The sequence below is a fragment of the Dama dama genome, chromosome 12, assembly GCF_033118175.1.
Source record: "Dama dama isolate Ldn47 chromosome 12, ASM3311817v1, whole genome shotgun sequence".
In the NCBI taxonomy this organism is placed as follows: Eukaryota; Metazoa; Chordata; class Mammalia; order Artiodactyla; family Cervidae; genus Dama; species Dama dama.
Window position 1 is genome coordinate 984,294 of NC_083692.1, and position 14,932 is coordinate 999,225.

The 14,932-nt window shown below is 36.4% G+C and overlaps 1 pseudogene; it reads right to left on the minus strand.

Annotated features, from left to right (window-relative positions):
- Nucleotides 1-2,876: 2,876 nt before the first annotated feature.
- On the minus strand, nucleotides 2,877-3,816 carry LOC133065889 (olfactory receptor 4C46-like; annotated as a pseudogene).
- Between the last annotated feature and the right edge of the window lie 11,116 nt (nucleotides 3,817-14,932).

Sequence of the window (14,932 nt, forward strand, 5' to 3'; positions counted from 1 at the left end):
CCTCTCCAGCATTTATTGCTTGTAGACTTTTGGATAGCAGCCATCCTGACTGGAGTGTAATGGTACCTCATTGTGGTTTTGATTTGCATTTCTCTAATAATGAGTGATGTTGAGCATCTTTTCATGTGTTTGTTAGTCATCTGTATGTCTTCTTTGGAGAAATGTCTGTTTGGTTCTTTGGCCCATTTTTTGATTGGGTCATTTATTTCTCTGGAATTGAGCTGCAGGAGTTGCTTGTATATTTTTGAGGTTAATCCTTTGTCTGTTGCTTCATTTGCTATTATTTTCTCCCAATCTGAGAGCTGTCTTTTCACTTTACTTATAGTTTCCTTTGTTGTGCAAAAGCTTTTAAGTTTCATTAGGTCCCATTTGTTTATTTTTGCTTTTATTTCCAATATTCTGGGAGATGGGTCACAGAGGATCCTGCTGTGATTTATGTCAGAGAGTGTTTTGAGACAGCTCAGGCCTCTACCATTTCATACCCAGATAATTATGGTAACCTTCTAACTGCTCTACTGCTGCCTGTCTTGCTCCCTTCAATTTATTTTCTGTACTGTATCTGGAGTCATCACCTAAATCTCAACTTTAACTGCATCATTCACTAACTTAAAAGACCATTCAGTCATTTCCACATAGTACATATAGCATCAAGCCTTGACACAATTATGAGACCCTTCTTTAACTTCCCTATTTCTGTCTCTTGCTATTTTCCCTTTATAAGCTAAATGCCCAGTGTGTTTCCTGGCATATAGTGGGAATACAATAAATAATTTTAAATGAATAGTTGATGTCACAACCACAACTCTATCAAAATTATTAGGATTCCTGCATTCTTATATTCACCTTCTAGCCTTTGTTATATAGTCCATCTCCAAGAACACCCTTACTTCAGTTGGTGCCTATTTACTCTGGTAACATTTTCTCATACATTGAGTTTCAGTTTTGAGATTTTCTTCACTCTGTAAACTTTTTGATTCCAAAGTCTTTGTTGTATATCCATCAAGCATGCTCTCATAGCATCCTGTGCTTCCACTGTCTTATTTTTTGTAAAATTGCATTGTAATCACCTATACTTTTGGGGGTCTCTCAGTGGTCCTGAATTTTGTGAAGGCATCTCTTGAATTTCTCTTTATCACTGCTGCTGCTGCTGCTAAGTTGCTTCAGTAGTGTCCGACTCTGTGCAACCCCATAGATAGCAGCCCACCAGGCTCCCCCATCCCTGGGATTCTCCAGGCAAGAATCCTGGAGTGGGTTGCCATTTCCTTTTCCAATGCATGAAAGTGAAAAGTAAAAGTGAAAAATGAAAGTGAAATCGCTCAGTCGTGTCCGACTCTTCGCAACCCCACAGACAGCAGCCTACCAGGCTCCTCCGTCCGTGGTATTTGCCAGGCAAGAGCACTGGAGGGTGTTGCCAGTTCCTTCTCCACTTATCACTGAAACCCAAGCAAATATTAATGTGCTTTATTCACTCCTTGGACCCAAAACTATTTGTTGTTCAGTGAACGGAGGATGAAAATGATAAATGGAATACATTTATAGTGAAATTACTTTGTATGTAACTGAAGCTACTTATTTAAAAAAAAAAAAAAAAACTTTTCATAATATAATGCTACCCAAAAGCAAACTGTTTAACAAATAACAGAAAAAGCCCACAGTAAGAAATAATGAAATCTTGGTAATAGCACAAAGAATAAAAGGTACATAATTTGCTCATTTGATAACAGAAACAGCTTTAGTTTCTTTCTTTTCATAGTTCAAGAGGGAATAAATAAAAATTGTGATTTCCAAGGAGATAAGACTAGAATTCATCCCAGACTCTGAAACACGTAAAAGTAGAAAAAGTTTCCTAATCTCTTTCACAACCTTATTTATCTTCATTTTATTAATGTTATTCATCTCTCTTTAACTTATACTATTTATTCAGCATTTATTATGAACCAGCCATTGGGATAATTGTAAAAAAATGTTTGCAAATAGGCAATACTTTATGCAGTATGACTATTTATATACTTAATAAATTGAAATTCCCATCTGACATTAAATAGTGTTTTATTTGAATCATCCCTCCTTCTGATTCCTTATCAGGATAAGATCATAACATGAGTGATTCGAAGTGATTCTGAATGCAATAGGAAATTTTGAAATATAGTATATCATTTATTACTTAGATATTAAATGGTCCATTGCTTTTATATTCCTAGGATAGTTACACACCACAATAACACACTACTTGACATAAAATCATCAGCTCTGACTCATAAAAAGTAGTCAGCATTATTAATTAAAAGCATTAGAATTTATTCATATATAACAACAACTAAATATATACACATTATGATAGTATATATACTAAGGTATAATATATATCTATATCAATATATATTTCAGCAGAACTGTTTCTATAAATGTTAACAAATATAGCTATGTTGCTTGCTGATCATTATGGCCTGGTCGTACCTCACAGCATTTAAGAACATGGTCTGACAGTTCAGGTAGGTTCTGGTTACTGGTTCCTCAGTATTTTTGCTTTGAAACATACTCCTTGCCGTTTATTGGCTCACTTGTAATAGGGCAATAATAGCTATGTCTACACTTTGGATTGTAATTGAAATTATTAATAAATATCAGCATGTCTTGTTACTTTTGTTTTATTAGAGAAATAACTTTGAATTCATAAACATTAATGAAGTTAGATAAAAAGGTAAAAATTTAGTAGTTTTCTAAATTTACAAATGCCTATTTTTTTGTCCCATTTCTACACCCATTTATTATTCCCCCTTTTGTATAATTTATGATTTATACTAGTTTCTTTCTTTGGTCAAAAATATCCTTTTGAAGTTCGCCTCTCTTCAATTGACTTTGGTGTCCAGGCACATTTATACTACACCTGAAATAGCATTCCTACTAAACAATTTCCAAATGGCATTCTTCATCTGGTCATTTCTCAAGGTATAGACTAAGGGATTTAACATGGGAGTTATCATAGTGTAGAATACAGCCACTGCTTTATCAATAGGTAAAGTAGCTGCAGGTCTCAAGTACACAAATATGCAGGGCACAAAGAAAAAGATGACTGCTCTGATGTGGGAGATGCAGGTGGAGGGCTTTTGCCTCGCCTCCAAGCTGTAGGTCCTTAGGGAGTGCAGAATGACTACATAAGAGCCCATCAAGAGGAGGAAGTTTAACAGACAGATGAACCCACTGTTGGCAGCAACAAAGAGCCCTAGAGTGTGGGCATCAGTGCAGGTAAGATCGAGCAAAGGGTTCAGGTCACACATAAAGTGGTCTATGACATTAGGAGCACAGAAGGGTAACCTGAAGATGAAGAGGATCTGAATGATTCCATGAAGAAAGCCTCCCAGCCATGCCACTCCCACTAGAAGTCCACACAGCTGCTGAATCATGATGGTCATATAGCGCAAGGGCTTGCAAATGGCCACATAGCAGTCACAGGCCATCAGAGTGAGCAGGATGACATCAACACCTCCAAAGAAATGTTCCCCAAATATTTGAGTCATGCATCCATTGAAGGGGCTGTGTTTGTTTGTTTGTTTGTTTCTCATAGAGTGAATCTATAATGAGTTTAGGGGTATTGACACAGGAATAGCAGGCATCAATAAAAGAGAGAGGAGCAAGGAAAAAGTACATGGGGTACCCCAATAATGAGCTGATGGTGATGGTGACCAAGGTGAGCACGTTCTCTACCATAGAGACAACATAGACGACCAGAAACATGGCAAATATGACTTTCTGCATCTTCGGATTCTGTGTGAGTCCCAGTAGAATAAACTCGGTCACATTATTCCTTTTCTCCATGTATCTCATATTATGGTTAATTGCATTACATGAAAAAATGTCATTTTTTTGTAATGCAACCTTGAATTCATCGTCTCCGGTAATAAATACCTAAATTCTATTGAGTTCTGTATCCTTATGAGTTTATTTGAGATTAAAAAAAAAAAAGCTTCTGATATCTTGAAAAATTACTCAAATTCTTTCCTGGGAGAAGATAATGTTTAGAATCATGAGGAACTTAGTGAACACAGAGGCAAGAGGGGATCTGTGTGCCCTGAATTATGTGAGATGACTTAGGGCCTTAATAGAAGCAGTAGGTCTCAGGTATAGTGGCAACCAAGCCTGAAAAAAGAAATAGAAAATGGATGCAGAGGCTATAAATTCAAAGTTAAAGAGTTTTTCTTTTAATCTTAGAAAATAAGAAACCAGGGAAATACTAGTGGAAGGATGAAGAAGCATTTGAAAAAGAGGGAATGCAGAATATAACTCTAATAGAGGTCTTTGTGTGAGTTGTATGAAGCAGGTTGAGGTTCAGGAAAGTGAAGGAGGACAGATAAAGGAACCTCAGGATCAGACTAATTGTAATAGTTGGCATAAATTGTAACAGAGCATTGTTGATGAGAAGAAAATTAAAGGATACAGTTACTGTAATTGAATGAGCAATGTGTTGCCTAATTCCAGTAAATTTATAATGCTAACAAACATACTTTCAATGACTGATATCATCATGGCATGATAGCAACCTATGTGGATAGTATTATTTCATTTTTTGCACAGGATTAAAAACTGTAAAGACTACTTTTAGTCATAATAATCATCATTAACTAAAACTTAATGAATACTGACTGTGCTTCAGATTGTTAACTCATGCTCTATATTATGTCATAATAAAATATTTAACTAGTAAACTCTTTTGACATGACCATGATGACTTGAATTACTCTAATAACTTTAGAGGCAAGTGTATATTAAGCAAATACAACAGACACACAGGAACATCCACACATACACACACAATATACCTTTTTTGAATCCTCAAATATTAGTTAATTAATGAGTTTTAGTAAGCTCCAGGAGATGGTGGAGGACAGGGAAACCTGGCATGCTGCAGTCCATGGGGTCACAAAGAGTGGGACATGACTGAGCAACTGAACAACAGCAGCAACAACATGTGGTGCTGCTTTCTTTATAGATCCATTTTATTTTTGTGTTCCCTTAGCCTTTTTGTTCTCTCTCCAAGTCCCCTATAAAATATAATCTCACAGATTCTTCTGCAAAATGTTGAAACTCACAATCCCAGTGGTAAAGTGTGTTGCTTTGAGAATCAGAAAGACCAGATAAGAATCTTGATCTGGGGTACATTTCTTTGCAGCTTCCATCCTTGTTTCCTCCAATCAAGTGAGAACAATAGTGTCTACCTCACAGGTTGTTATAAAAATGGACAACGGAAGAAGTGGACAAATTCTTAAAAAGTATAACTTTCCAAAACTGAACCAGGAAGAAATAGAAGATCTTAACAGACACATCACAAGCACGGAAATCAAAACTGTAATCAGAAATCTTCCAGCAAACAAAAGCCCAGGACCAGAAGGCTTCACAGCTGAATTCTACCAAAAATTTAGAGAAGAGCTAACACCTCTCTTACTCAAACTCTTCCAGAAAATTGCAGAAGAAGGGAAACTTCCAAACACATTCTATGAGGCCACCATCACCCTAATACCAAAACCAAAGATTCCACAAAAAAAGAAAACTACAGGCCAATATCACTGATGAACATAGATGCAAAAATCCTTAACCAAATTCTAGCAAACAGAATCCAACAACATGTTATAAAGATCATACATCATGACCAAGTGGGCTTTATCCCAGGAATGCAAGGATTCTTTAATATCTGCAAATCAATTAATGTAATACACCACATTAACAAATTGAAAGATAAAAGCAATATGATTATGTCAATAGATGCAGAAAAAGCCCTTGACAAAATTTAGCATCCATTTATGATAAAAACTCTCCAGAAAGCAGAATAGAAGTACCATACCTCAACATAATAATATGACAAACCCACAGCAAACATTACCCTCAATGGTGAAAAATTGAAAACATTTCCCCTCAAGTTAGGAACAAGACGAGGGTGCCCACTCTCACCACTACTATTCAACATAGTGTTGGAAGTGTTGGCCATAGCAATCAGAGCAGAAAAAGAAATAAAGGGAATCCAGATAGGAAAAGAAGAAGTAAAACTCTCACTGTTTGCAGACGACATGATCCTCTACATAGAAAACCCTAAAGACTCCACCAGAAAATTACTAGAGCTAATCAATGAATATAGTAAAGTTGCAGGATATAAAATTAACACACAGAAATCTCTTGCATTCCTATACACTAACAATGAGAAAACAGAGAAATTAAGGAAACAATACCATTCACCATTGCAAAAAAAAGAATAAAATAATTAGGAGTATATCTACCTAAAGAAACAAAAGACCTATACATAGAAAACTGTAAAGCACTGATGAAAGAAATCAAAGAGGACACAAACAGATGGAGAAATATACCCTGTTCATGGATTGGAAGAATTAAAATTGTGAAAATGACTATACTACCCAAAGCAATCTATAGATTCATTGCAATCCCTACCAAGCTACCAATGGTATTTTTCACAGAACTAGAACAAATAATTTCACTGTTTGTATGGAAATACAAAAAACCTCGAATAGCCAAAGTAATCTTGAGAAAGAAGAATGGAACTGGAAGAATCAACCTGCCTGTCTTCAGACTATACTACAAAGCCAGAGTCATAAAGACAGTATGGTACTGTCACAAAGACAGAAATATAGATCAAGGGAACAGAATTGAAAGCCCAAAGATAAATCCACGAACCTATGGACAACTTATCTTCGACAAAGGAGGCAAGACTATACAATGGAAAAAAGACAACCTCTTTAACAAGTGGTGCTGGAAAAACTGGTCAGCCACTTGTAAAAGAATGAAACTAGAACACTTTCCAACACCATACACAAAAATAAACTCAAAATGGATTAAAGATCTAAATGTAAGACCAGAAACTGTAAAACTCCTAGAGGAGAACATAGGAAAAACACTCTGACATAAATCACAGCAGTGTCCTCTATGACCCACCTCCCACAATATTGGAAATAAAAGCAAAAATAAACAAATGGGACCTAATGAAACTTAAAAGCTTTTGCACAAGAAAAGAAACTATAAGCAAGGTGAAAAGACAGCCCTCAGATTGGGAGAAAATAATAGCAAACAAAGCAACAGACAAAGGGTTAATCTCAAAAATATACAAGCAACTCCTGCAGCTCAATTCCAGAAAAATAAATGACCCAATCAAAAAATGGGCCAAAGAACTAAACAGACATTTCTCCAAAGAAGACATACAGATGGCTAACAAACACATGAAAAGATGCTCAACATCACTCATTATCAGAGAAATGCAAATCAAAACCACAATGAGATGGATGAAACTGGAGCCCATTATACAGAGTGAAGTAAGACAGAAAGATAAACGCCATTACAGTATACTAACACATATATATGGAATTTAGAAAGATGGTAATGATAACCCTATATGCAAAACAGAAAAAAAGACACAGCTGTACAGAACAGACTTTTGGACTCTGTGGGAGAAGGCGAGGGTGGGATGATCTGAGAGAACAGCATCGAAACATGTATATTATCAAGTGTGAAACAGATCACCAGTCCAGGTTGGATGCATGAGACAAGTGCTGAGGGCTGGTGCACTTGGATGACCCAGAGGGATGGGATGGGATGGGGAGGGAGGTGGGAGGGGGGGTTCAGGAAGGGAGGAAGGTGAACACATGTAAATCCATGGCTGATTCATGTCAATGTATGGCAAAAACCACTACAATATTGTAAAGTAATTAGCCTCCAACTAATAAAAATAAAGGAAAAAATAAGTAAAAAAATAAAATTAAAAAAACCTAAAACACATAAAAAATATAAGAACACAGAAATGGACCGATAGAGAACAAATTAGTGGTTGTCGATGGAACAAGAGAAGGAGACAGGAAGAGGGCAAGAGGCAGAGCATTAACAGGTACAAATGAGGGGCTTTGCTGGTGGTCCATTGGCTAAGATTTCACCTTCCCATGCAGGAGGTGCCAGTTCAATCCCTGGGGAGGGAGCTAAGGTTCCATATGCCTCATAGTCAAAACACCAAAACAGAGAGCAGAGGCAACATTCTAACAGTTTCAATAAAGACTTTTAAAAAACGGTCCACATCAAAAAATCTTTTAAAAAATACAGACTAATATAACCTACTAATACAAACTAAATAACCTACAGGGATATATTGTACAGCATAGGGAATATATTCAATATTTTATAATAACTCAAATGGCATAGAATGCAATAAAACCTGAATCACTATGTTGTACAGTTGAAACTAATACAATATTGTAAATCAAATGTACCTCAGTTAAATACGAATAAAATACTCTTCTGTATTTTGTTAGTCCATAGCTTTCAATTTTAAAAATAAATTCATCCATATCCTAAAACTATGTGTTTAATAAATCTGCTTGAATCACATTATAACGTGATGTCATATACTGTGGCTTCTACTTTGCTTGTGATTTTCTTCAATATTAGTTTCTAACATTTTCCCATGAAAATGTTATCATGAAAAGCTGTTACACATGAAAAGCTCATGTACTGTACCCTTAATTTCAAAATTGGATAGTATTATTTTCCTTTAATATGTCATAACTAGTTGTAGCTTTCCTTCCATCATGATCAGTGTTGATGTGAATATTACATTACAGGTCACTCAGTGCACTCCTAGAGGGGTTTGTCTAGGTCCATCCCTAGATATGACATTGATTGGATACAGGATATGCTTATGATCAGCTTTAAAGTGTAACAAGAATTTTCCCAATTTATATTTCAGATCTATGTCCTCAAGAGCAGCATGTCTGACCTAAGCTTCTACATCCTTGCTGATACCTGCTATAGTCAGACATTTAACATATTTTGCCATCATTATGGAGGTGCATGTGTGTGTGTGTGTGGCCATGTCTCACTCTTTGCAAACCCATGAACATAGCCTACTAGGCTTCTCTGTCCATGGAATTCTTCAAGCAAGAACACTAGAATAGGTTGCCATTTCCTAACCCAGGGAATCTTCCTGACACAGGGATCAAACTTGCATCTCCTGCATGTCCTGAATTGGCAGGCAAATTTTTACCACTGTACCACCTCTCAGATACTTAAATCTTTAACATATCTGGACATATTTTTTGCCCATTGTGTTATGTTAGAATTTTCTCTTTTTTGAATTCAGATAGCATGTTTTTACCTACTGATTTTTTTTTTTAAACATGTGTTCTCCATTTATTGTTAGTGACACCCTGAGTTCAGTTCAGTGACTCAGTCGTGTCTGACTCTTTGCGATTCCATGAATCACAGCAGGCCAGGCCTCCCTGTCCATCACTAACTCCCAGAGTTTACAAAAACCCATGTCCATCGAGTCGGTGATGTCATCAGCCATCTCATCCTCTGTCATCCCCTTCTCCTCCTGTCCCCAACCCCTCAGAGCATCAGGGTCTTTTCCAATGAGTCAACACTTCGCATGAGGTGGCCAAAGTATTGGAGTTTCAGCTTCAGCACCAGTCCTTCCAATGAACACCCAGGACTGATCGCTTTTAGGATGGACTGGTTAGAGCTCCTTGCAGTCCAAGGGACTCTCAAGAGTCTTCTCCAACACTACAGTTCAAAAGCATCAATTCATTGACACTCAGCTTTCTTCACAGTCCAACTCTCACATCCATATACATGACCACTGGAAAAACCATAGCCTTGACTAGATGGACCTTTGTTTGCAAAGTAATGTCTCTGCTTTTCAATATGCTGTCTAGGTTGGTCATAACTTTCCTTCCAAGTAGTAAGTGTCTTTTAATTTCATGACTGCAATCACCATCTGCAGTAATTTTGGAGCCCTATGATGTATCAAATCTTCATTTATTTGTGAATCCATTTCTGGACCTTGTTTTCTGATCATCAGTCTATGGTAAGCTTTGCTTTATGTAATGGGAGACATTGCTAGAAAATTTTGCAGGAAAGGCTTGATCTTTTTTTCTGAGCTATTTCACCAAAACTTTAAAAAAGACTTGTCCCTCTTAGAACATTGTTGTGTGTGTCTTTTTTTTAATTTTGGAGGGAATTTCCCTTACAGACCAATTCTGTAAAACTTATATCTTTCAAATATTGAGTCATTCTTGCAAACATGATGTCACTATTTATGCTATTTATTTAAAATCTTTTAGTTATGTTTTTATCATAAACATAAAAGTTTTGGTTGAGAGATATATTTCCCTATGGGCCTTATATAATAAAAATTTATTGTTTAAAAATTATGATCTAAATATTTTCTGCAGTGATGAGGAAATACAACTAATTTTCCAATCAAATGTTGATTCTATAGTTAACAACTCACACAGACTATTTTTTATTAAAACCCATAGCTTTCACTTTACCCTTTTACATGAGTCTTTTCTTTATATATCTTAAAAATCTGTAGTTTATTGTTTTCGGATATCTTCCTCTACTAACAGCACCCTCCAGTGAATTATTACCCAGAGTTGCAATGTTGAGCATTATTTTCCTTTACATAATTTTAAAGTAATGAACTTCTGTTCATTAATTTTAATCAAAAGATATCAATTTTAGGTCCTAATTAAATGTATATCTGAACCTCCAAATGCAATTTCTCCAGCTCTCCATGCATTATTATTAACATAAAGGAAGGTGGAGGAAAAGCTTATTTGCAATAGTAAATCTTTTGGAAAAAATTCAGGCAAATAAATTGTAAACTTTTAACCATTAAATTGTGAACGAAGATGTAACATTAAAGGTAACTGTCCAGCATTCTGGAAAGAATTTTTATTTCATCTTTTTAATCCATAATTTGGTTGTGCTAATGTTGCCATCTTTTGAGACAGACCTAACTCTGCAAAGTGAATGCCCAATGTGTCTCATTAACAATAATCTGTGGTGCATTTTTTTCAGCTTAAATGTAAACAGTATACAGTGCAATTACTGCTGAAAGGATAAGTACCATAAGCAATGATTATCCTGAGAAATAATGGATGAATAAATTGTTAAGGATTGAGAATGCTTTCCTGCCTCTTTTTTTTAGTGTAATGAAATCGTTTTGAAAAAATGTTGTTTAATTATGTTATGTTTTATTGAATCTCAAGAGAAATCAATAGACATTATAGTTATGTAATGAATCAACATTTTTCATTCTCCAATTTAAAAAAAAAAACTGCAGATAGATCTTAGCAAAAGAAGTGGGCAAATAAAAGACCTGTTTTTCCATAGATTCATAAATTACAGTTTACTACATATATTTGCTTCATTATTTCAAATGAATGTATTAGAGTAACATATTAGCACACATTGAGGTTAATCCTTAGATAGATGGCATGCAGTAAAATGTTCACAATCTACAAAATAATGATTTTTTATTATTAACCTAATCATTAATCTATTCATTTACAAAATTGATTTATTTTTAAACTTACATTTTAAGGTATAATCAAGTTATCTTCATTTATTTGCTCATCTATCCACAAATATTTACTGACTATCTTACTATGTAACAAACTGTTCTGCCAGCCTGACCAATCATTATAAAGATTTGTGCTCTAATAAGTTTATTAGAAGAATGAAAACAAAAATTTAAACAAATAACTGAAAACAATGCTGTTACTAAAAAGTATTTTTAATATAATTTAATAGATTTTTGCAACTTAGGATTTCCTTCTATCTTTGATGTTCAAGTCTTTTAGAATGTTTAATTAAATATATGATAATTTTATCTAATAAAATCATGATATGTGGAAAGTTGAACTGACAAAAATTGAGTATTATCTTTATGAGATAAATTGATAACTAACAGAAATAGCTATATCATTTAAACTTATCCTTTTCTAGAGTTTCTTCTGGTCATATTTGAGTTAAGTGACATGTGGTAATATAGATCTTATCCTCTATCACATAAACTGCAATGTCCCTGTGATGAATACTCAATTTACACCTAAGCAAAAGACAATTATGGAAATGCAAAAGTCTATCCCTGCTGCAAATTATTACATAATTTCTTTATTTCCTCACAGGATAATCAGAAATAAAAAACATATACATACAAGAAAAGAAGTTTACAGAGATGTATAAAATTCTTAAAAGATATTAAGTTAAAAATAAAATAAATCTTCTATACTTGGCAAAAAGCAAGTCAATGATGGCATTGAATAGAATATCCATGGGAAAGACACTGTGCAGAATGTAACTCTATAATGCCTGAAAATCAACATGTAATTCGTGGTTCCACTTTTTTGTGGAAAATAATTCTAATGAGCTCAAAACTTATCCCTTGAAATATTTATTTGTATGTAATGCTAATGAATACATTATAAAATAAATAGCAAGAGCATCAGTTACTGTCAAGGTAAGTTTTCCAGGTACACTTTAAGCCTGCATAAATATTTTAAAAGCGGGTTTTCCAGGTAGCTCAACAGAAAAGAATCTGACTGCCAAGAAGGACATGTAAGTGCAATCCTTGGGTTGGGAAGATCCCCTGGAGTTGGAAATGGCAAACCCACTCCAGTATTCTTGCCCAGAAAATTTTGTGGACAGAGAAGCCTGGCAAGTTACAGTCCATGGGGGTCAGAAAGAATCAGACCCAGCTCAGTGACTGAACAACAGTCTTCTAAGGAGACATGGAAAAAAATGCAGGAATGTAGTAAATTTGCATTCCAGAAGACAGCCCTATCTTTGCTACTTACTTACACACGCGTACACACACACACACACACACACTCCTTAATGTTGAAAGTACCCCTCTATTATGGCAGTGAAACAAAAAGGAAAGGCACAAACCCATCACCCACATAACTGCAATAAAACTCCACGCATCTTAAAAAGAAAACGCAAACGCCAGAGAACGGGTTGTACTGGCGACTCCGACCGCAGGGGTCAATTATACCAGAAACACAACTCCATACAACAGCCCACTGAGCCGAAGCCAAGCAAAGCTGGGCCAGCTGATCGACCTGGAGCTCCCTCGGCCCGGCGCCCAAGTGCGCCGCGGCCGGCTGGTCGACCCTTACCACGGCAGTGGGAAGGAAAGAGCACAAGGGCCCCGCGCGTACCCACGTGCCGTCATCTTCCCTCTCCCTGCCACCCCGAGGACCAGAGAGGGAAGCACGGAGGTGACAGCCGCCACAGGCACGCGCCACCAGCCGCCCGGCCCCACTCGCCCCCCCCCCCCCCCCCCGGGAAATTATCCATTTCTCTATATTTATGGGGTGTTTTTGGCAATAAAAAGGTTAAATGCAATTTTTAATGTTTTTTAATATGAGGTGGCTACTTTTTGGATATTACATCTGTAGCAGTCGGCTTAGTTAATGCTATAGTATTTGAAAGACAAACTATTACATAAGAATCTAACCCTAACTTCTATAACCTTTTAAAGTATTAAAATACAAAATAGAAAAAAAAATACGAAATAGAATGTAAATACATCTTGACAAAATAATCAAAATAATAAAACTGTCATAGTAAATACTATATATGCTTGAAAAATAACTTTTATTAATATCTAGTAATTCTTTCCATCACCATTAACAATATTAAAATTCAAAATAATATATGAAATCTAAATTATGCAAGATTTCATGTAAAATGTAATATGAAAGTTGTATTTCCTACTTAGTAACCACAGCTTTCTGTTGATCTTTTCTAAACTTTACCAAAGTCACTCGGATTCACACCAGCGTTCTCTGGGACCTCATTCCTACCCCGACTTTCCCGGCGTGACTCATCTCTCCTACTCAGGGGCCATCTGTCTCTGAGCACTGCTCAGGTTTCCTCCCTAGTGGCCTGTGTATACTTTGGCCAGAAAGAAAGTGCCGTGGTCTTCTGCCTGTAGGTACCTGTGGGAACCTTACCTAAAGAAAAACTGAACAGTTATGGTTCAGTGAGACAGTTCTCATCAAAAGACACTAATATCCCCACCAATCAGCAATCTTTAAACAAACAGGTCAAAGAGGTCATGGAATTTGATCACCTGTGACTTCCAAAAAACTCTCAGGAACACACACGAAGGCTAACTGCTTTGCTGAGGAAAGAGAAAGCAAGAGAGAGAGAGAGAGAATGAACGGCAAGCATCAGGAAGGGGTGAACCTGTCCAAAACACTGAAAACTTTCATTTCAAAGAGCTTCACCCATTAAGGAATCAGGAAATGAGATTTATTAGCAATTCTGCTTTGTTAATATCTTCTTAAAATGCGTTTACTTCTGGCTGCGCAGGGCCCTGGCTGCTGCAAGCGGGCCGCTCCCCTCCGGCAGTCGCGGGTCGCGCTCCTCCCGGCAAGCAGCTTCCCCCGCGGAGCACAGGCTCTGGGCGCGGGCCCAGCGGCTTGGCGACCCGGCAGAGCTGCTCAGAGGCGCATGGGCCCTTCCTGGACCAGGGATCGAACCCGTGTCCCCTGCACCGGCAGGTGGATTCTTTACCACTGAGCCACAGGGAAACCCCTGGTTTTTCTTTCTAATGTCAATTCACAAGTTCTTGACAGGATTAATCTTTAGTGTTCTATATTTGGATATTTGGCTATTAGAAATGCTACATTAAAAAAGCAACTTACAATATTAGTGATTAATGAAGTATTTCAACCAGCAAAATTTGCATAAAATAAACTTTTAGATTAATGTTAGGTACAAAAAAAAAAAAAAAAAAACCAGCATGCAATTTGGATCCTGAGGAACTGGGTTTAAGTCTTGGCTTTGAAACTCAACAGTCTTATGATTTTGGGCAAACTCTTCCACATGTGGAACAGTCTGGGCTTCAAAGCCTTGTTAAATGGAATGCAATATAGAAAACCTGCTACATAATTTATTAAAGTACTACCAGTGTTCATAATTACTATGCTAATTTAGTATCACATTAAGTATTCCTGTAATATGGACACAGAAGCAGAAATCAGTCTGCTAAAAGTTAACGAGTAAAAATTTTCCAAATGGTATTGCCAGATGCCAAACTACACAGCTATGTGATCCCGGAGAGTAAAGTTATACAGTCTCTGGGGCA